General features: G+C 46.0%; 1 protein-coding gene across 5 annotated transcripts in view; it reads left to right on the forward strand.

The window, feature by feature from the left end:
• Nucleotides 1-23,786, forward strand: part of PBX1 (PBX homeobox 1) — a 437,616-nt gene that overhangs the window by 183,614 nt on the left and 230,216 nt on the right. The window lies entirely within an intron of this gene.

Here is a 23,786-nt window from a genome sequence, read left to right on the forward strand (position 1 = left end):
CACACATGCTTATTTCTGGGGTGCAACAGTGTGTACGTATGACGCCTTTGAAATTGCAATCGCAATTTGCGAGTACCTAATGGGTACTCGCAAATTGCGAATGTCTTCCCATTTATTCCTATGGGCCTCTAGGTCCATAGGAATGAATGGGAAGGTATTCCTCAATTGCGATTCGCAATTTGCTAAGTGCAGTTAGCCTCATCGTTGCGGCGGCTATTCCGCCGCAGCGTTAAGGGGGAGGGGGGCCGCGCGGCGCGCCCATGCTGGTGAGGGAACCGCTCCGTCACCAGCCGCGGTTGAGCTGTGCTCATGACGAAGCGGTTCCGTCATGGCCCCGCCCGCTTAATAGAACACGCCGCGCAGGCGCGTCGGGCGGGCCATGACGGAACCGCTCCGTCATCAGCACAGCGCCACCGCTGCTGATGACGGAGCGGTTCCGTCATCAGCACGGAAAGGGTTAAGGAATGCAAAGGAATCACAAAATATTTGTGAATTTTTTGTTACATCCCGTTTTGCGATTCTCAAATAGCGATTCTCTAAAAATCGCTATTTGAGAATCGCAATAACGGTATTTGATACATATGCCCCTTAATCACCCCGTGCTTACTGAAAACGAATGTGTCCTTGTGTAACGTAACTGGTCCTCCTGTAAAGCGCTCCAATACCTTTTGGGTCGAGTTCGTGCTATATAACGCTGCAAAAAAATACAATTGCTCTCTGTTAAGAGCGTATGTTGTGGATAACATCCTCTAGTTAGATAGAGCCTTACTGCTGTTAATTGCACCGCTCGCAAAAATGGAACAGAGCCAAAGGCGAGTGCACCTAACAAGAGAACGAGAAATTTACTGTTATTAATTCCCTGAATGCTTTACACAATTAGGCTGTTAGCATTCACCCTAGCTCACCAAATGTAGCCAAATAAAAACACCTACTGACTTTGTCAGGTTTAGTTCTCTTCAAATAATCCTAGAATGGAGACAAAGCAATAGCAGTTAGTGCCAGTATTCTTAGCTTTCTGATTGGTTGAGTCAACATTGGCTTTCTGTAAAAAACAAAAATAATAATAACGTTTTTTGCATACAGACTAAGGCTACAGTTTTCCAGTTTCTATGTACGGCCATAACACGTGATTTTATCTAAATTAATTTTTCTTAATTTATCGACCATTTAAGGATGAAATTCTCGGTTGGCCCTCCTAGCATTTAAACGTTTTCACCAGCAGTTCAGACATTGATGGTATCAGGAGGCACTTAACCCACAGAGCTATCTAGCTTGCTGGTGTAACTCCTGGAGCAGTTGGTATTCTTCACACATGTAAACCTGCAGAGAGAGGTTCCTCTTATATTGCACAGTAGCACTGCAAGTGCCATAAACCAAAACTCTGCTATGTTGGCAGAAGCTGAAAGAAGTAGAGGGAGGGGATGTAAAGGGACATATTTTTTTAACAATAATATGTATCTTGACAGTTATAGGTGTCTGTAAAAGAGTTTACTTGTGGGTGTGAGCTTGACTTTTGTGGGTGTGCCTGAATGTGGTTTTAGGCAAAGTGACCAGCTTATAGTGTTCTTTTAGACTTTGTGTGTTCTTAAATTGTCCAAGCCACCTGACAAAGAAAACATGTATTCATGCCACAATAGTTACCTTGTTGTCTTTTTAAAATGCCAACTACAGCACTTTAATAGTGTAAACCAGGCAGGGCCTACCTGATGCGGAGGTGTATGTTTCGAAGGTTGGTGGCATGTGCTGGGCTGCAAGGTGCCTTGTCAAAGATAACTGCAAGTGTTGATTCATGCAGAGCCCAGGGGTCTGCTGGAAGTGTAGGGAGGTGATTGTTCCCAGGGTAAGTGGTGGAAGTCTTGGGTATGCAGATTATGTTCAGGCCCCTAGCTAAAAGTTTTCTTTTTTTGTCCTACAGAGGGCGCAAAATGACTTGGGGTATTGCCCTGAGTACCTAACTAGATTCAGTGGATGTCATTTCACACATCTGTTTTTGTGCATTTTTAGTGGAAACAATAAACAAATGTCAGCCCATTTGATTGGTCCAAATTCTTTGGCCAATCAGAATGTGCGAAATATCAGAAGATTGGACAGAATCAAAGAAGCATGTATTTACCCATGTGTCCAATAGTTGGGACTGTGTTATAATGCTAGGGGTGAAGAAACCGGATAGATGATGGGTTATCACATTCCCTTCAACCTGCAAAGCTTTGGGATTATTTTTAATTTCTAATCCTTGTTTTAAGCATGTAAAAGCAGAATATCCTTATCACAACAATCACTGTGAAATTTAAAATTCAATATAAAAGTGATTCAATGCAAATGAAACACCATCCCATATGTCTCTGCACCAGTGACAGTATAGTACATTGAGTTTGTGAGTAAGCCACTGTAGCTGTGAACACTGTAATATATGCTTCTTTGTCCTCTTGTCTAGTTTTTTTTTTGGGGGAAGTGGGGGCAGTTTTATAGAGCACAAACTTGGTCCAAAGGCATCAGAGCGCTTTACTTAACTATCAGATTACATTACACATGATCAGATTCTTTTACGTACGGAGAGATTAAGGGGGTCATTATGATGGTGGTAGGCATGCCACCGCCAGCAGTCTGGTGGCGGGCCTTCTGCCATCGTAAAGCAATTTCCCTCCGCCACATTACGATGGCGGGGGGAATCAGACCGCGACCGTGGCGGGCCACAAAGACCGATCGCCACTGATCCGCAACAGGCAATCGTTACGATTGCCTGTTAGAGCGGTCAGCATAAATAAAATGGTGGCGGTGCCTAGCAGGCACCATCCCCCAGATTAGGATGCTGGCCGCAGCCAGCCTTCCTTTGGCGGGTAAACCGCCATTGAAAGACTGGCAGGGATTCGTTTTGGGGGCCCGTTGCAGGCCCCCCTTGTGTTGGGGGGATGTGTTTGTGCACTGGGGGGAGTACCCATGGTACCCCTCTACATTTCACTGCACCAAGAGGCAGGCACTGTGTGCTGCCTGCCACGCAATGCAGTGAAATGCACAACATGCATTTTTGACATCGTGGCCGGAGCTGCAGTCAGCAGCATCCGCCGCAATGTTAAATTGCAAAATGCGACCGCCATGGCGGCGGTCGCATCCTACTTGGGTGTGCGGGACCGCCGCATGCATGGCGGGCCATCCCGATCCCCAATACGAAGGCGGGCGGACGTGATTTACCCAGAATCACACAATGTTGAGCCGACGCCAGGATGCCACCAGGTTCCTCAGTTCTGAAGTTGGCAGCTCAGGCCGCCAGGTCACATTTTTTTCCGCCTGTTACAAAATATAGTTTAAACTTCACCAGGTGTTAAACCAGGAACTAACTTGTCCGCCGACCTGGCGCGCCAACGACTCCCTGTATTTAAACATTTATAATGCTGCCACAGCTCCCCTTAAAGAAGAGGTGACAACCCAGATTACTCTTTTAGCAGACTCCATAATTGGTGGCTTCCCCATACCAGTGTTATTAAAACGCTCCACTCTCTGCTTAATGCATAGACCAAGCCAAGGCACTGTCACTGTTTATTGCCCCCCCTCCCCCTCCTTTGATGGCTTTTGGAGCGCAGTAACCAGAGCAAAAATTAATCCAGTTAAAGGGAATAAAATTACATTTCACTATTATTCCTATTTATATACATATTTGTAAACGGAAAGCAATGAAAGAAAATATTTCTCAGGAAGAAAATAAATATATCTCATAGTAAGTTCTGAAGAAAATCATAATTAAATTATGTGAACAAGTCTCCAGAATTAGCATGTGCCCATTCTATGGCATGTGCTTCTAGTTCGGAGGTACTTTCCATTAATCAACCTTTGTGTTTTTCTGGCTTTCCTTGTCATCTTCGAGACCCTGTTTCATTTTCTCTCTCTATGACTTCATAATAATTTCAACACTGCGGTGTTTACTGTTTTAATCTGTGATAATTCTTCTGTACAGCAGGGCGACAGGAGCTGGAAAAGAAAGTGGGCTTGTTTGTGTGGAATTGTCAGAGTCCCGCCCCTTAGATTTCAGAAATGTGTATTAAAAATGGCGTCCTCAAATTAGTGACCGAAGAGGATGAGGTTGGTGTGATTTGGGCAGCTGTGCCCCAGTAGTCACTCACTAAGGAGCATGAAACAGTTGTACACGCCACATCCTGCATTTAGAAGATACACAGTGTCCTCTTGATCTATTGATCTAATGTGTCATTCACATTTACAGCAGCAGTGAGTCATCCCACTTCTCCCATTGACTTACTACACTATGAGTGACGGCATTCTGTGCTCTCCAGGGTGCACATCCACACGCAACATAGTCCCCTTCATCGCCAGAGACTACTATGTGGTTATTGAGACCAATTAAATGTTTTCGCCTTTAGCCATTTATTTATTGTTTGATTGATAAGGACCCGGTAGCTTCCCCAGTAATAACGTTGCGCAAAAGCCACGACAAAGCAAAATAAGCACTGAAAAAGCCAAAAGGACGTCTACCGATGCCAGAACTGTTGGCTTTGCACATGCTTGCTCTCAAATGAACCCTGTTCCTGATGATTTCCTACTTTTCCCCACACTGAAGAAGGCCTACTCTCTACCCAACTCCACCATCAGTGCACTACAAGCTGCAGGCAATGCCAATAAGTTTACATCCACCCTAGCATGGACACAACAATTGTATGCCCAAGTGCCCACTGCAGTTCCATGATCTGAACGTTTTGAGAAGCCTAATCACGAAGTACAATTTCATAATGGCCGGCTTGCATTCCAGAGAAATCTTTAGTTAATGTCTCCAAAGGCCATATCCTTCAATGGGACATAACACAATCTTTACTCTTATACCACCCGTTACCTACAATTCCATGGGGGAAAAGAAAGGGTACCATCAAAACACCACCGGTGTTGTCATTCTCGTGCCCTACCAAACCACCGACATAGACACTTATTTTTTCCCAGGAAAAGACTTAATAAAAATACGCGATCTGTTCCCTAGAAATATACCTTAGTCCTAGAGAAATATATATTGGCAGAAGTTGGACAGGTTCAAATGGTATTTTTGTCATTGCTCAAATTCCTCTGAAGTATTCATTGAGCCATGGGCCTACACCGTGCGGCTAAGTAGAAGACAGGTGTGGGCGCCACTCGCCGTTAACAGGCCCGTCTCCAATCTGAATATGTTGCTGGCTCTTGAGGGAAAAAGCAAATAAATGAATAAAACATGCAGGCAGAGGCATAACCTTGTTGCACAGCAAAAATTATTTCCCATGCGTCCCCCCAACAGCATACAAGCGACCGCGGCATTGAAGGCCTGCTAAATGCGCAACGGCTGAAGGAATAACCTCTCCGCGCACCGAGAGGTAACTCACTGTAGGAAATTGACCTGTCAAAGGCAAAGGCCTGCTTAATGCATATTGTTCAATGGGAAAATATGGTCTGGAACAATATTTGTGCTTTCGCCATCAGACCTTTTTCGTTCTTTTTTCCCCCTCGTGTCCCAGTTATTTTGTTACCAACTGCGTTCCAATGCGTGATCGTGTCCCCCCACCACTTACCACAAAACAGGTGACTAATACCAGTTACATAGCCTCAATGAAAATGCACAGTTCTTTCAACACCTGTCAACTGTGTACCTGAAGCTAGTGTTGGCAAAGTATTTTATAAATATGAATTATGATAACATTTATTTTAAAAATGTTACTACTAAAAACTGTCACCACCACAGCCAATATACATCTTTGCTGTTTCTGAAGACTGGTGCACCCCATTGCTTTATGCTGTGGACTTTGCGTCAATTCCACTAAAATAGATCCATGCTTACCTATATATTTACTTCCACAACATTGTGGTAGTCAGTGGTCTGGATACATCATTTTGGCAGGATGATATTTAAAATTTGATAGTGTGGTAGAAAACTGAAACATGGTCCACTCTATTGATTTTCAGTATACAACGCACAAAGCTACTTTGCAATTCCCTCACATGAATCTCGCCAATTCCTTTTACCCCAACCATCCGTCTGTCCACATCCATGAAGTAGATGCCTTTACCAGGTACGTGCCAATATCACTCCTGTAACCCTCATGCCTCACCACCTAATTCCTTACCTATGTGAAGACCTCCACTCCGGATATCAATTTCCATGCTTTATTAAATGCTATTAATTATAGGTTGGTTCTATATTTTTGTTCCTATCTAATATGCTTTTTTAAAGACTCCACTCAAAGTTCCATTGAAAAAACGGAGCTCTTTATTGCCAGTACATGACTGATGGATGAGACTCACTAATCGAGTCATGCTCAATCGCTTAATGATTGTTTTCTCCTCTTTTTGTTTAAGTTTCTTGCACGTACGATAAGTTGTCCCCCATTCGTCGGTAATGCCAGAGAGTTGGGATATGTTTCCTCCATGAGAAGGTTCCTGACCAAGGGCAATAGTGTCCAAGCATATGATCTCCCTTGGTTCTAGTCAGGTCTTGTCATCTTTGTGCCCAAGTTGGCATTTTTCAGTCGTGACATCATGTTGGATTGAAGCATGCCTCATGGCATCTCTGAAGTCTGCATAGTTCAGAAACCTAAGATTCATAGCACAAGTGGCCAATCTGTCTTATGAATGCTGCACGCTTGATGGTGAGATGCGAAGTGGAATAATTCTCATGCCTAGTTCTGGTTTGGTGACCACAGTAGCTTCATGATTTTGCCTCCCAAGCTATTATGTTGCCATTTTGCAGAGTGTCACTAATTGTATTCATGTTTACATGACACCGTCATTCGTAAATGTCGATGCACGCAGTTACAAGGGATGCTATTTTCTATATCCCTGCATCATTGACCACTAGCGACCCCTTTGCCTGGAGCTGGTGCATGAGCCACACCCACTAGAAGGCTTTGTCAGATTCTTTCTTATATTTTAGTTGTTCAAGTACTGTGAATTCTTTTTACAGTTCAAGTGGTCAAAGCCACTACTGTTCTCAATTCACCAATGACATTGCGGTGTGATGCTGGACACCCATCTTCAGAGAGCATACCAGTCTAAGCTGCCCTTGGATTTATTTCTTTAAGTCTGCATATGTATTGTGTTACTTGCCAACATGTTGCCTTGTGGCCACCTCACGACTCATGCTCCCCAAGTGCTGATGCTCTAGTGGCGTCCTCTCTTCCGATTGGAAGATGATCAGTGTCCATCCAGGTGATGTGCTTTGGGTCTTGGGGTCCTGTCCTTCTACAAATGTGGTTTCCTTGTGTGAGTAATCCCAGCTGGATAGAGAATGCTGCCAGCATGTCGGGAGTTTGGAAGACCCCCATCAAGGCAGAGAGGTGGCCAGAGAGAGTCCTCAGAGGAGAGTGCTGGTTGTTCTAGAGGCAGTGCACTTGGATGTATTTTCCCCATTCTTTCATCTCTTTGGCAAATGTTTCTAGTATTGTTGCTCTGTTATTGTTGGATCTGAGGTTTGTGCTGTGAGGGTTCTTCTTTCTAACATGCCTGTGTGAGCTGTCCAAAGCACTGTGTGGCTAATCACTGCCACGCCTTAAAGTTTTAGACCGGTTTTAGTATAAATTCCAATTATAAAGTACCTCAGGCATTTGGGATTACAGGGTAGAAGCCATAAATCACAGCTGTTACAGAGGCAGGTGCCTTGGAGAAGCAAAAAGGAATAGTACACATCTGCATTTTCTATGTCCTCTTAGAGTTTCGGGCTGGCATGAAAAGGCTTTCCCCAATGGCTATGCGATGTTTTGCAGGGTGGTGTCTGTCCTACCTAGGTTTGTTTATTTATGGGCAGCTTATGTCAGGAGGACTGCATGGCTAGTACTTGTCTACAACTCTGTGGGTGGCTTCTTTACTTGCTGGATAGCTTGTGTGTATTGAAAGAAACCTGAGGGGTGTTATGATTTTCCAATGCCTGAAGTTGATGGTGGGCCGTGTCCTGGCATGTCACGCTAGGTGTGCAAATTGTTTGGTGTAGTGTACTGCGTGGTGTTTTTATTGTGTTTAGTAGTGTTCAATACGAAAGGGACTAGCCTAACCCCTAGTCAATATACGAGGACGAAGATGTATATTGTAATTAGTACAGTATCCAGGACAACCCAACATTGATTACAATACATTGAACAGAGCAGCTCATGAACAAAAAAAACAAATCTATCATTAAGACAGCCACCATGAAGAGCCCAGCACACACCACGCAAACATCCAACAGAACACATCAGATAAATAATATTCCATTAATACAACACAGCTCGTATAAGCAATAAAGATCATGGCTATTGGATTCACAACAACCCTTACCACTTAACATCAAAGAAAAAAATGCGTTCAGTCCTTCCAGATATATTTATAATTGGTTCTACCTCCAATGGAACACATTAGACAGACCTCCATGCACACAACATGGTACCAAGGTCATATAGTTGGCATAGTGTCCCGTCCTCCTCCGCATTATCCTCTCCGCACACCAACATACGTCTCAGAGCTAATATTAAGAACATATTTGCTTTATCATACCACACCCACAAACACACAACATGGCATTTTTGTCAGTCATCAAAGCAGTCACATCCGGCTGTGTGATGGACGATTGTCGATTTTATTGAACAACATAAATACCAAATTTGAATGTCACGTGAACCCGTACTGACCGGAAACAACAAAGATACTCTACAACATATGATGCATGGAATTTTTCCCATCATCACTGAATAGTACATTGATGAACCCAATCTTCACAGACGAAGCATAGTATTTCCTGATCATAATAACTGCAGTCAATAAGAAATATCACAAATATATGGAAGGGGTACCAAGACCTTGAAAACACTATGCAACTGTTCAAATCAAAGACATTTACTACATGAATATCTGCAATCGGCTTTTGGCTTTGCTTTGCAAAACACGTTTCAGCTCAAACTAAACCAGACTTGCGGACTGGGTCAGCACTTTCAGATGGCCATTATAGAAAAATCCAGTCACCCGCGCTTCCCAGATATGACAATGTCCTCTGATGCTGTAATGATTGCCTTGAACATTTCTGTAGCCCCAGGCCAGCCATTCCCTTGTAAGGCTGAGGCGCACAGCGGCGCTCTTGACAAGACCTGTTAATTTTCAAATGTCTATTTGCGGATATTGCAACCAGGACGATGGAAAAATCCCCAAGTGATGTCTACAGTCATTCGAGCAGCGAGACTGGCAACCCAGCCCTAATTTAAGAAAAAAAAATCACTGCGAGCCTATGTAGCAAACAGTGCTGCCGAGTGGTCATTAGCTAGTAAAATCATAGCAGAGGTGTTAAGTTTAGTGCAGCAAGCTGGAATCGCAGTGCACAAATGTGCCTGTAGGCATGTTTAAATAGGTTCTGTAGTAGGGGATCTCTGTGTATAGTCATAATCTAGTGAATAGTCCCGCCCATGTGCGTGGACCCCGGAGCAATCAAAAATAATCTCTTACAGTGTCAAAAAATGCAGAAAATGCATAGACACTTAAGAGAGAATTTAAAGACAGATAATGCAGCCAAAAGGCTACACTGTCCAGTACTTCAACTAGAAATTTCCACCATAAAATCCACAAAACAGCAAAGCCTGTACAGATTTCCCTTGCTTAACAGCAAAATCCCTCAGGAATGATAGAGAGAAGAACCTGGACAGACAAGCCCCATAGGCTGCCATTATGTGGCTTAATTAGGATACTGTGCCTTTAAGAGAACCTTCCAGAACCTTCTCTCAGTATCCCAGAATGCATAGCAGGTCCAACTTAGCCTCAGTTCTTTTTTCCGGCTCCTGCAAGCAGGACCCTGGAGCATTGAGCTCTCCCTTTCAAGGGTTTTTGTTGGTGTTTTACACTGATTTCGATTTTTGGTACTTTTAAAGTACTCTGGTGACTTTCTTTCTGTGTTTCTGCACTCTTTTTTGTCCAATAATGCCTGCATTATTCGACAAGTGCCCTGAGTGCTCAAGAAAGAAGGCCAAGACAGACTCCCATGAGGTCTGTATTCTCTGCCTTCCCTCTTCCCACATCCCTGAGGAGTGTAGGATCTGCAGAAGCTTCTCTGGAAGGACCCTGAAGGAGAGGAAGAAGATCAGGCTTCAGGGGCTTGAGGAGAGGAAGCTGAAGGCACGAGGTGGGTCAGGAGGGGCTCCTTCTACCCATGCTGAGGCCTCTGGGGGGCTCCCCAGGGGCAGGAAGACCAGCCCGCGCCCAAGGTCTCCGTCTGGGTCAGTTGCGCTGACCACGACGTCGAGGGGACGGTCAACGGCCAGTTCCAGGTCTCCCCAGGGCTCTGGGTCGAGAAAACGTCGCCCGTCGACGTCGAGGAACGTGTTCCGGCCGCCGTCGAAGCCGGTGTCGATATCCTCGTCGTCGCTGTCGGCGTCGAGTGATCGACATCGGAGGGCCCGGCGTCGGCGCTCGCCGTCGAGGCGACACCGCCGTTCGCCGTCGAGGACATCGTCGTCGAGGGGATCCTCGTCGTCAAGGTCGCCGTCGAGACAAAAGGCGTCTCCGGCGCCGAAGAGGTCGACGTCGAAGCATTCCAAAAGGCCGACGTCGAGACGGTCGAGAAGATCGACGTCGAGAAGGTCGGAGAGGTCGACGTCGAGGAGATCCAAAGGGTCGCCGTCGAAGCGATCCGGGAAGTCGACGTCGAGACCGGCGAAGAGGTCGAGGTCGCCGTCGAGGCACCATCGCCCGTCGTCGAGGTTTCGTGGCTCGTCGATCTGGTCGGGGTCGACGTCGAGACGAAGACACGGTTCGACGTCGAGGAGTGTGATTCGGTCGACGCCGAAGGACCGTTCGACGTCGAGGGGACATCGGTCGTCGTCTGGACACCGGTCTTCAGCGTCTGTAGGTCCTAAGGACAGGCCCAGGACTGTGGGGGGCTCCCCACTCTCTGGTAGAGGTGATGGCTCGCCGGGACAGGCGCATTCCGGGGTGGATACTCCGATGAAGCCGTCTACGCCTCCTCCGCGGCCTGCTGTGCCGAAGGGTCCTCCTCCGAAGGCCCCTACCCCGCCTCCGAAGCCGGCTCCGCGGGACCCGCGTCCGGTTGCCCCTCCACCCCCGATCCCACCGAGGGAGGTGTCGATGCCTAAGTTCCCGACGCCTCCGAAGAAGACTCCTAAGAAGCCTGGAGCTCCTGACCCTGGGAGGCCGAAGGAGCGTCCGAGGCCCAAGAGGTCGAGGTCTCGCTCGGGGAGACGGGACAGATCGAGGAGTGGCCGCGGATCTTCATCACGATCCAGGCATCATCACAAGAGACGTCGGTCCAGGTCACGTTCTCCTTCTGGGACCCGTTCCTACTCGCCCACGCTGTCCGATTCGCCGGAGACTAGGGTGTCTCCGATAGACGATATTAGCACATTTCAGGAGGTTCTCCTGCGTGGTGCGGCGAAGTTGGGCATTGAGGTTGAAGCGCCTACGGCTTCTACCTCGGTAATCTTTGAGACTTTACACAAGAGGCACTTGTCTCGCCCCCTGTTACCTCTGGTGCCGGGGCTCCTTGAGCCCGCCGAACAGCTATTCCTGACGCCGGCGACGGTGAGATCTGTCCCTTCCAGGATACTGAAAAAGTACAGGGCTCCGGACTCAGACCCAGCCTTCTTGAGGAAAGACCCGGTACCGGATTCAGTCATCGTGACTGCTGCTCGGAAGCTTCATTCCACCTCCCCTGCGTCCACGGTGCCTCCGGACAAGGAGAGCCGGTGGATCGATTCTGCTGGTCGCAAGGCGTGTGGGACATCCGCCTCGTCCATGAAGGCAGCCAGTGACTCGGCTTTGCTGGGACGTTACGACCGGTCCCTTTGGGACTCGATGGAGCAGTTCGCAGACCTCGTCCCTCGAGACCGCAAGGAGGACTTTGTGGAGATCGTCAAGGAGGGGATGTTGGTCTCTAATCAGGCCATCGGCGCTGCAGCAGACATATCGTTGCTGTCCGCGCACGGATATTGCCACGGGATTCACCAGAGACGCCATGCTTGGCTCAGGTTGACATCGTTGAAACCGGAGGCACAGCAACGCGTGGCGAATCTCCCGTTTTCCGGAGATACCCTCTTCGGGAAGCACGCGGATGATGAGATGGCCAGGATGAAGGCCGAAGCGGAGACCCTGACGGCAGTGGGCCTGGAAAAGCCCAAGGAAAAGAAACCCTTCCGACAGTACCAGCGTCGGTTTGGGGCGCAGGGTCGTGGAAGGGGGCAGTCTGCTGGTCAACATCAACAGCGGCAGCAGCAGCAGCAGTACAGGCAGCCCTTCCAGAAGCGACAGGGTGGTAGAGGTCGTCAACAGTCCTCTACCGCGACCAAGGGCCCGGCCGGGTCCCGTCCCTGAGCTGTTACTTCCCCCTCGTCCGTTACCCGCTCCGGTGGGGGGAAGCGTTCAATTTTTTCTGGCAGAGTGGAGAAAAATTACTCAGGACAAGTGGGTGCTGAATATTGTTTGCAGTGGATACAGTCTACGTTTCACCAGCCCTCCTCCATCGATTCCTCCCGTCAGCTCGCAGTATCAACTGCGCGAGCTTCAGACGGAGGCGGACGTTCTGCTAAGGAAAAGGGCGATCGAAGACGTACCTCTGTCTCAAAGAGGAAGAGGTCTGTACTCTCGGTTCTTTCTTGTCCGCAAGAAGGACAAAAACGAGTTCAGGCCCATTCTGGATTTGCGGCGGGCAAACAAGTGGATTCGCAGAGAAAAGTTTCGCATGCTGTCGTTGCATCAGATCTACCCTCAGCTGCAACGGGGAGACTGGATGTGTGCCATAGATCTACGGGACGCATACTTCCACGTGCCCATTGCATGCAAACACAGAAAATTTCTGCGCTTTCAAGTCGGCACCAATCACTATCAGTACACGGTGCTACCCTTCGGACTGAAGTCTGCACCCAGGACATTCTCAAAATGTATGGCAGTGGTAGCGGCACACCTGAGGAAGAACAAGGTGTTTGTCTACCCGTACCTGGACGATTGGTTGATCAAAGCCTCCTCCTTCTCGGAAGCTCGAGCACACTTCCAGACGACGTGCGTTCTCTTGAACAGGCTGGGGTTGCACATCAACATGTCCAAGTCGGTCCCGATTCCGGTGCAGTGCATCCAGTACTTGGGGGCCTCCATCAATACGCTGTCAGCAAGCGTGTCTCCTTCGGAAGAGCGACGTTTATCACTCGTTCGGAAGGCTCAGGCTCTCATGAAATCTCCGTCTACGACGGTGAGGACCGTGTCTTCTCTACTGGGATCGATGGCCTCTTGCATTTTTCTCACTCCTCACGCACGGCTACAGATGCGTCCTCTGCAGGAGTGCTTGGAGGATCAGTGGGACCAGAGGAGAGGTTCTTGGGACGACAGGGTACGACTGTCTCTACATGCTCTTCAGTCTCTGAAGTGGTGGTGCTCGAAGGAGAATCTCCTCAGAGGCGTTCCCTTCCACAAGGACATTCCCACACAGACCATCGTGACGGATGCGTCTCTCCTAGGTTGGGGGGCGCATTCCGGAGATCTGCAAATTCAAGGGACGTGGTCCCCGACGGAGTCCACGTACCACATCAATTTCCTGGAACTGAGAGCTGTTCACTTGGCACTGAAGGCCTTTCATCCGTCCTTTCAGACCAACTCTCTGCTTGTTCAGACGGACAACACGACTACGATGTATTACCTCAACAAGCAGGGGGGCTCGAGATCGCGCACTCTGTCGCAGGAGGCGCAGGCGATCTGGCACTGGCTTCTGGCTCGAGGACTGTCGATAACGGCCACCCATCTGCCAGGTGTGCAGAATGTTCAGGCAGACGAGCTGAGCAGAATCGTGCAGGAAAACCACGAATGGGTCATAAACGACGAAGTACTAGGAGAAGTCTTCGCAAGGTGGGGAACTCCAGACGTAGATCTGTTTGCCACCGCCGAAAACAGCAAATGCCGAGGCTTCGCCTCCAGGTACTACCAGCCAGGGACGCTGGGGAACGCGTTATGGATCAACTGGTCGAACAGCTTTCTGTACGCTTTTCCACCAATTCCCCTGATTCCGGCGGTTCTCATCAAGCTGTCTCAATCCAGGGCGAGAATGATTCTGATTGCCCCGGAATGGCCCAGACAGTGGTGGTTCACGGACCTGCTTCACCGATCTCTCCTTCCTCACATGAAGCTGCCGTGCAGGCCGGACCTTCTCACGAAGTTCGGGGGGCGGATGGTGCACCCCAACCTCTCGTCTTTGAGTTTGGCGGCATGGCTCCTGAAATAGTGCAATATGGCCATCTGAATCTCCCAGAGGATTGTATGGGCATACTGAAGGAGGCTAAGCGACCTTCCACTAGGACTTCCTATGCTTACAAGTGGAAGAGGTTTTGCATCTGGTGCAAGTCTAAGAACTATGACCCTACGTCATGCAAGGAAGATGTCATCCTTCCATATCTGCTTCATCTGGCGCAGTCGGGCCTTAATGTCCATTCCATTAAGGTTCATCTGGCTGCTTTGACTGCCTACAGGAAAGGCCCTTCACAGACTTCCTTTTTCCAGATCCCTGTGATCAAAGATTTTTTGGAAGGCTTGAAGAAAGTGTTCCCTCCTGTCAGGCTTCCTTCGCCTTCATGGGACTTGAATGTGGTGCTGTCCAGATTGATGAAGGAGCCTTTTGAACCCATTCATAAGGCTTCGTTGCAGCACCTGTCCTGGAAGGCGGCGTTCCTCGTGGCCATTACATCGGCCCGCAGGGTGAGTGAGATTCAGGCATTGTGTTGCCAAGAACCTTATACTGTATTTCATAATGCTAAAGTTGTTATGCGTACTCACCCTAAGTTTCTTCCCAAGGTTGTTTCTGATTTTCATATCAATCAGACTATCACTTTGCCTACGTTCTTTCAGAATCCTTCATCTCCGGCGGAAAGGTCTTTACATTCCCTGGATGTGCGGAGGGTGCTGAAGTTTTATCTTGATAAGACTAAAGATATTCGTAGGTCAGACCAATTGTTCGTCAATTATGGCTCAGTCAGGACAGGTCTTGCTACCTCTAAACAGTCCATCTCGAGGTGGATTGTGTCCTGCATACAGTTGTGTTACTACAAAGCTAATAAGACCTTAGGAGGTAAGCCTAAGGCTCATTCCACCAGGGGCAAAGCTGCTACGACAGCTATGCTCCGTAATGTTCCCATTGCAGAGATCTGCAAGGCGGCCACTTGGAAGTCGGTCCATACCTTTGCTAAGCATTACTGCCTGGACACTGATGCCAGGGCAGACGCTCAGGTTGGGCAGGCTTCGCTGCGGAATCTGTTCGCACAGTAGTGGCGTTATTTTATTCTCCACCGCCGCTTGGTGTGGGGATGGGCTTGCCATTCTATTCACTAGATTATGACTATACACAGAGATCCCCTACTACAGAAGGAGTAGTTTCTGTCCTGTAACTCCAGTTCTGTAGTAGGGGTATCTCTGTTATAGTCATAAGCGCCCTCCCGCCTCCCCGGTGGAGTGTTGTTCATGATCATAATGCTACAGGTCTGGCGTTTCCTACGCCCTCGAAAAGAACTGAGGCTAAGTTGGACCTGCTATGCATTCTGGGATACTGAGAGAAGGTTCTGGAAGGTTCTCTTAAAGGCACAGTATCCTAATTAAGCCACATAATGGCAGCCTATGGGGCTTGTCTGTCCAGGTTCTTCTCTCTATCATTCCTGAGGGATTTTGCTGTTAAGCAAGGGAAATCTGTACAGGCTTTGCTGTTTTGTGGATTTTATGGTGGAAATTTCTAGTTGAAGTACTGGACAGTGTAGCCTTTTGGCTGCATTATCTGTCTTTAAATTCTCTCTTAAGTGTCTATGCATTTTCTGCATTTTTTGACACTGTAAGAGATTATTTTTGATTGCTCCGGGGTCCACGCACATGGGCGGGACTATTCACTAGATTATGACTATAACAGAGATACCCCTACTACAGAACTGGAGTTACAGGACAGAAACTACTCCTTCTTCTGTTAATATTCCCAGGCATGTGACCGCTGCGCCTGGTTCGCTATTACAGCCTTTCCTTCCAAGCTGTCACCTTCGACATAGATAATTTCAGACAGATCAAGAAATTTGGCCTGCTGCGTCCTTGCCCCCTCTAAATATGCACGGCTTACTTGGTTTCTTGCTTTACCATGAATACACTATTTTAAATTAGTTCACCTTGCTTTTGTTCAGTTTATTTTGATCAAGGTTTTGCTTGTAGAGCGTTTTACACAAAATGTCACAGAAATACCAATTTTTATTAAGATGCTATTTAACATTACCTTTAGATAAAGGTTTTTTTTTCTCTTTTTCTTTTTGTGGTTGCCTGTGATTTATTTTTTAATTTGCTGCAGGTAAAATAAAGTTTGTCTTTTTCTTCCACAAACAAACAAAGAACAGTGATTATGGCTGGCACAAAGCACTGAGAAAATACATTTAGCATATATACCACTCACTAGTATGGCTCGGCTCAGTGTCGTCTGTTTATTGTCGGGCTTTTCTGGTTACGTTACTAGTTACAATATACATCTTCTTGCTAGTATATTGAATGTGGGTTCGGCTAGTCCAAATCATATTGACTACAACTAGACACAATGTTAACACCCCACAATACACCACCACTGTACCAAGCATTGCTCACACCTAGTGCGACATACAAGGAAATGGATCTCCATCAACACCAAGAATTGGAAAATGAATCCGAACAACCTTCAGGCTTCTGTCAATACCCACAAGCTATCCAGCAGGTACTGAAGCCACCCAGTAAACTACCAGATACATGACTCGTCATTCCAGTAGAACAATCCCTGCTGTCCGAATTCAATAAAACTTGCCAGGGACAACATGTACTTAGGTCAGATACACACCATGGCTGCCATAGTTCCATCCCTTTGCTGCTGTGCTGTAGCTCATTCTGAAAAACAATTGGAAATCAATGCCTCGATATGGTGAGGTGAAGAGCAGGGACATGCCTACATGGATAAGGATAAAGTTTAAAGTTCCTGTGCTGGGATCAAAGTACAGAATGGGAGAATAATTGGCCGTGTTGGTCAATCATTGAAAATATTGTGTCAGTGTGGCCCGACCCAACCCCTTGTCTCATCCATAACCCTTGTTCCCCTTGTCTCATCCCAACCCCTTGACCTATCCCAACCCCATGTCCCCACCTAGTGGCTGAGTTTCTCCTCTAAAAGGTGCCCCAGTGTTTTGAACCTCCCAGTCGGTTCCATTCGACCAGAATCAGCAAGGGGAATGGAGGGTGAGATCTCTTGTGTTCTAGTGGCACTACAACTTTTCCAGATAGGGGTTTCTTCAAGTACCGATGCCCGTCATTTTGTCATTGGTGCATAATTTGTTACAACAAAGCCTTCTTTGGAGAGTAACTGGTGTCCATGGCTCATGATGGTGGAAATCCATAAATCCTTCCCGCTGCATTGGTCTCAGTACATATGTTAATGTCAGAAGTAAAGAAATAAAGAATATCCATCTTTCTTTTACCGTACCTCATTATAGGCTCAAAGCAAAGGGCAGTTCGAATTAGGTCTTTTACAATGATGTGAAAGGTGATAAGGTCGCCCTCTTCCATTTTGTGGATGGAGGTGTGCTTGTGTGTTGCTACGTAACCGTCTTTCCAGGGTGATGATGGGTGACGGTGCAAAGCTATTTGCCACATTACTGCCATTTATGCCCCCACATCCCACGAAAGTGAAATCTCTGCATTGGTAAGAGAGCAGAGAAAATTACTTTCTCATAATGGGTGCAAAAGGAAGCAAAGCAGAGCCGAAGAGGAGGGGAAACTATGCATTCAGAGGCTGACCTTTTCCAGAAGCCTTATTATGGTCAAATGAAAGGGTTTTCTCACAGCCCACGAAAGGCGGTCCCACAGGAATGGCTATTTCAGTCCCATTAAATTAATTCCATGGAATGCAATCTGACCTCCTGAAATAGAACTGTGAAGGTTCAGTTCATTTTGAATATTTGTGCTATGCACAAATGGGCGACCTTTACCTCTGTCAATCAGTTCAGATGCCTACCAATCCCCCTTAGCTTTAGAAAGAATTAATAGACCTCTTTGCCTTTGATGCTGGTGTAGTCCTTGTGGTTTTAATAAGTGATTGGATGTTTAGGTGGCTTTTTAGTTGTGCTGTGAGTGCAGTCAATTCCCCCCCCCTATAAATTGAGGAGATTTGCACGTCTTAAAACCTGGTTCATGGTGGCTCAGATGTCTTGTGGAGTGGGTGGAAGATTGCATACTTTCCAGCTTGGGGTTTGAGGACCTTTGGACCTGTCAGATTGTTTTGTGGATGCATGTTATTATTGTTGATGGTGCATAAGGTCTGTTTAGCTGTGGGCTGTATGTAAGGGGCATTGTCTTGACCTCCCCCTTTTTATTTTAGATATGTATGTGGGTTTAAGGTGACACATTTACAACATGCATAGGCTAATTACACTGTGTGTGGTAGGGGAGAGAGGCACAGTCTCTTATCAGTCTTGGTGGTTGTGATGTGGGAGGATTGTAGAATTAGTAAAGAGCCCTGATTTGTTCCAGGATTCTAGATCCGACATAGACCCTGTTTGTTCCTTGTTTACTGCTTCTGTTTTTTGGTGTCCATGTGTGCTGTATTTGTGTGCTAGATGGCACATTCTGTTGCTGTTTGGCTTGATGTGTAAAGGTTTATGCCTTGGCAGTTATTCACAGATTTTAATAAAAGTGCCACATGCCAGTCTAATAATCTGATTAGGTACAAGTGTAGACTGTCCTTTGTTGGATTCCTTATTTCTAAAACTGACCCGCATCTTTGTGTCATGATTGGGTCACCTTTTTCTGTTCCCCCACTTTTGTGATTCTGGAAGAGGGTTGTGCTGGTATGTGATTAATAATTGCTGCAATTGCTCTCTTTGATAAATTTGACCATTCCATTTCCGGCTCTATATGAAATTAAGGGTAAGGAATTTTGGAATAATTCCCTACATGTAGTTCCTTTCGTGTTTTCATCTTGAAGGTGGTGGGAGGGATTTTTGTTTATTTTTTAATTTTTTGTTTTACAGGCCTTAATAAAAAAAAAAACTGTCCCTTTAAGTGAATCACAAACAATGGGGTGTCCCTTGTCTGGGCTTGCTGAGACGCGGCTGCTGTGTCATTCACCCTTTCAGTCAGCTGATTAGCATGCGGATGGTATGAATTGTTTTTGTGAGGCAATCTGTATGTCACTGGCAGTAAATATCCCTTTCTACAAGTCTGCATGTATGTTTTGCCAGAAGAACATGCAGTTTAAAAGGAGGTTCTTGAGCAGCTGACATTTCATTTAAAAGAAAGTGGTAGTGGGTGTTGAACCAATGCATATTTATAAATTTCGGGCCAGACGAGGAATTGCTGGACCGACCTTTGACCCAAACTGATTTGGGCAGCTCATTCCTCCCTGGCGTCTGTGCCTGACTTGCCTCCACCCCCCCCCTTTTTCTCAAGCCTCATCATTTAAATGATTCAACGGTCGCATTCATTTTATCTTGAAGGAATAATAAGTATTCCCAGAGAAGAAGGCCCGTCCCAGAGGATTCTCTCGGCTCAGCTAATTCTCGCCTGCCAAATTGATGCTTGCATAATGCGGTGTTCCATATGCATTTAGCGGCTAGGTAGCACCGCAGCTCAGCCTCTGAGGGAAGATATGCGGATCTCATGCCTTCTTTCCTATTCTCTGTTTTTGCTTTTGTAATCGTAAATGTGCTGCGAGTGAAAATTATCAAAAGGGCAAGAAGCAAGGCACCAAAAAAGTACAATGTGGGACAAAATTGATTTAGCAGGCTCACCGCTGTGGCCTTTCCAGGTGGCCAAGATATTGGTAGATGGTGCTGTTAGCAAATACCAGCTGCCAATGACAATGAATTTCTTCTGCCATGTTTTGTTATGGTATGTTATTGTATGCAAGGTTATGTCAAAAGACAGACTACAATATGTTAGTATATGATATGGTATGTTATGTGTTTTGTATCAGTTAGCTTTTACCTCTACGCAAAACAACTTAACATAACATACCATGACATAAAAGTGTGTAGCTCTTGATGCACCATAATATACAGTGAAATACCCCAACAATCTTTGACAGAGCATAAACTATAACATGAAATTCAATAAAATACAAATGCATAGCATAAAATGACCTATGGCTGACAATACTACAATCCAATGTGCTATGAAATACCATACTTATAACAAATAAAGACATAGCCTAAAATCCTATGGAATATGACTCCAGGCATTCTTAGCCAATGAAATAACAGTCTTGTCAAGATGGCAACCTACATTAAACGCTACATCGGCCCACAATAGAAAAACCTTTTAGAAAGTTATGGAAGTGCATTAGCTTCCGGAATTGAAGGGTAGCTTGTTAATGATCTCCCCCTCTTCAGACTTTTCCCTGTAAGCTGAGAATTCCAAGCAAGTTCCAATTGAATGCCAATGTACTGTTATGTATAGTGACGTAAACACTGGTGGTCTCCTATGCCCCTGGACACTCGGGGCTAGCCATTTGTAAAAATGGGTTACTTTCAAATAGGGCTGGGTTTAGACCAATGGCCAGGAGCTATGTAACTGTTATGATCTAAGCCTTTTGTGCCCGAGTGTCACACAGCAACTCACTAAGCAAAGAACCTGTTTTCTCTTTTGAATGTACCAAATATTGGCCAATGCCTGTTCTTGAAGAATGGACCTGGGTTGAGTTAACTTTACTAGTGGCTATTCTTGGACGGTGCAAAACCTTGACCAGTCCCTGTTCTTGAAGAACGGACGTGGGTAGTGGTCAATTTTGACCAGTGGCTGTCCTCGTAGAATGGGCCAGGGTAGTGGTAAACCTTGACCAAGCTGTTCTTGGAGAACAGCCCTGGGCAATGCCAAGCTTTAACCAGTGATTGTACTTGAAGAATGGTCCTGGGCTGTTTCCGACTTTGACCCGAGGCCATCAGCAGGCTTTTTAGCAATTGTACATTGAAACTTTCAGAGAAAGATTGTGTAAACAATTGGGAACGCATTCATTCACTACCTTCTGCCATAGAAAGGGAGCTGTTTAGCTCACAGTGTATGTCCAAGATACTTTAAATGGTGAAAGTAGTTTTTCTTGCAAGCACTTGTGCCACTTTCTAGAAGAGTGAAGATGACTTCTTTGCCCGAAAGAGGAAGGACCTGATTTAGTTGTATTACGTCTGCTTGAGGAACCGCTCAGTGTGACATTAAATCCTTTTAAAATTAGCGACTATGCAAGGAAACATGTTGTTGTTTTCTCACCAAGCTGTGCTTTACACCTGGCTAACCTGTTATTCATCCAACATCTTCTGTTGATAATGGCCGTCCTCATTTTTGAGATTCTGCTCTGTTGTGTCCCAAAGTGCTACCCTTGCACATCGCCTCATAGGTCTTATTACTTCTAGGCAATGTATTGTAGAGTCCATTCTTCGTACTTGTCTTGGGTGAGTTGTGCTATGTGAAACTGCACATCATTTTTTAAAATACATGAAAATGTATCCACTGGCCTCTCACAATGAGGCCTTATTGTCAGATTTGCAGATAATATACAATTCTTCAAATAGGGATGTGAACATCGTAAAACTTCTGAAACGTCTGCTTTGTATTATTTTACTTTTTAAATAACCACACCATCATACTTTAATGGAGCTTGCAATATTATTTTTAAAAAAAGGGGGGGATGAAAAAGACAGCTTCTGAGGGTTTTGTTCAAGAAAAACTCAACAAACCTTTCTAGCTGGAAAATATCCCTTAAAACTGTGCTCAGTTTTTGCTTTCCTTAAATATCTTTGTTGTGGTTGGCGTTGCTAGTCAAGTCAAATCAAATGTATTCGTTCTTATTAAAATAGACCATAAAAGTAAAATACAAAACCAATACATAATGAAATAAGACATAGCAAGATAAGCAACGCCCACAAAGATAAAATCAAGGCACACACAATTTTCAGACAACCTGGTTAAATAAATGGTGTAGTGCAACGAAGATAAAATATCTGCATTAAGGTGCTAGAAATGCAAGGATTAAAATAGAGCACAGCAATAAAAAATGTTTGATTAATATATGGAACAAGGTAAAAATGAGTCTAAAACCACGGTGCGCAAAGGTGTCGTCCTTGTGGACAAAACTACCAATGTGATTTCCTTGACTTTAGCACCAACCTCAAGAAGACATATTCAGTAAAGACAATCCCCTCTGACCCCAGAGATTATAAAAAGTGCATGGCTTCTGTGCAATGGCGCAACGAATGCTTAATTAAAAAAGGTTTGAGAACCATAGACCTACAAGCAGAGTAAAAGGTGCCAGTGCTTCATTTCTAAAAAGAAAAATAGGTGCCATGGCCCTTGTGAGGGGGCTACTTCAGCTTCCCACATCCATTGCCGAGGTCAGCGCTGACAATGACTTTACAACCACACCTACTAACAATCACACTACTTCAAGTATGAGAATTCAGACTATTCTAGGCCACCAAGGCTATTAGAATGGCTTGGGTGGTGGGTATTAGTCATTTTCAATGTATATTGAATTTATAAACAATTTCTGTAATGCTACTCGCTAAATAAGATAAACAGCGCCACCATGTGGCAGACTGCCATAGGCGCCGGTGCTGACAATTAAGTGCTGGTGCTGAGCACCGGAAACCACCGGCTCAAATTAAGCACTGAAAGGTGCAGAAAAACATTGCATGTAAGGTGCTTAGTGCTGACACCTCATCACATGGACAAGGCACAAGATTAAGTGGCCAGGTATTATGCTGAGGAAAGGTAACCAGTGAATGAAAAATATTGAGGCGAACCTGAGCAAAATAAAGTGCCGATAGTTCTGGACATCATATGATAAAAAATTGTTGCTTGCTTCAAGGGGGGTAAAACTGCAAATAACGAGGGACAGAAGGGAGTGCAGACACCTTAGCCAATCTCTCTTCCCCTCAGAATGTGGAGCATCTGTCCCTCAATGTTTTTTGGGATATTATAGGCAAGGATCATAGAGGGTCTTCAAATAAGTCCTGCCTGCCGAGAGCCACTGCCATGTCCCTAACGATCCTCAGCCAGGGAATATGTAGGGAATGTGAGAGGACCAGACAGTCCTTAATTAGCAGTCTATTTAGGGAGAGGGCCTCATTAACATAAATTCTACGCCAAGATATTACAGTGGGCGGGTTCTTAAAATATCCTTGAGATGGGTAAGCCCTAGCTCCCTATGAGTGATGATGGACGTTGGTAAACCCAAAAGGCGACGTGTGAATTTATTTTCGGTAATCTGTAGTCACGATTATGCCTGAGAGCCCCTGACCCCAGCACCATAGGTAGCCACCCCTACGCATTTAGCTCGATAAATGGCCAACATATGAGCAAGCGATCTTTTGCCCAGTTTGTCAAGGAAGGAAAAACGGTGTTGGAGCTCCTTGCTAGCTGGTTGCTTTTATTGTCTATCCAAGGGCGACAGGAACCCCTATAATTGAAGGTTACCTCCAGACAGTTAAAATTAGTCATGTGTTTCACAAGGGTGGACTGGAGCTTAAAGACATGCCTTGGGCCGGGTCTATGGCTGCAAGACATCACAAAAGATTTAGTAGTGTTTTTTTCTTCATGTCTAGCAGCTCCATGAAGGATGCAAAGGCATCAAAAGATGCGGCAGTGCTATGGGTGCACGACCCATGATGACCACATTGTCAGCGCACTAGAGAGCTGGCATTGGGTGGGCTCCAATCTGGGGCATGTCCCCTCACCTTAGAACTAAATCCCTCTCCAGAGGGATTAAATAGAGGGAGATTAAGAATAGTGCGAGGATGTACCCTTGCCGGACGCCCCTGCACACCCTAAACATTTCAGAGTACTGCAGC

Source organism: Lissotriton helveticus, chromosome 1_1 (assembly GCF_964261635.1).
Source record: "Lissotriton helveticus chromosome 1_1, aLisHel1.1, whole genome shotgun sequence".
Classification (NCBI taxonomy): domain Eukaryota; kingdom Metazoa; phylum Chordata; class Amphibia; order Caudata; family Salamandridae; genus Lissotriton; species Lissotriton helveticus.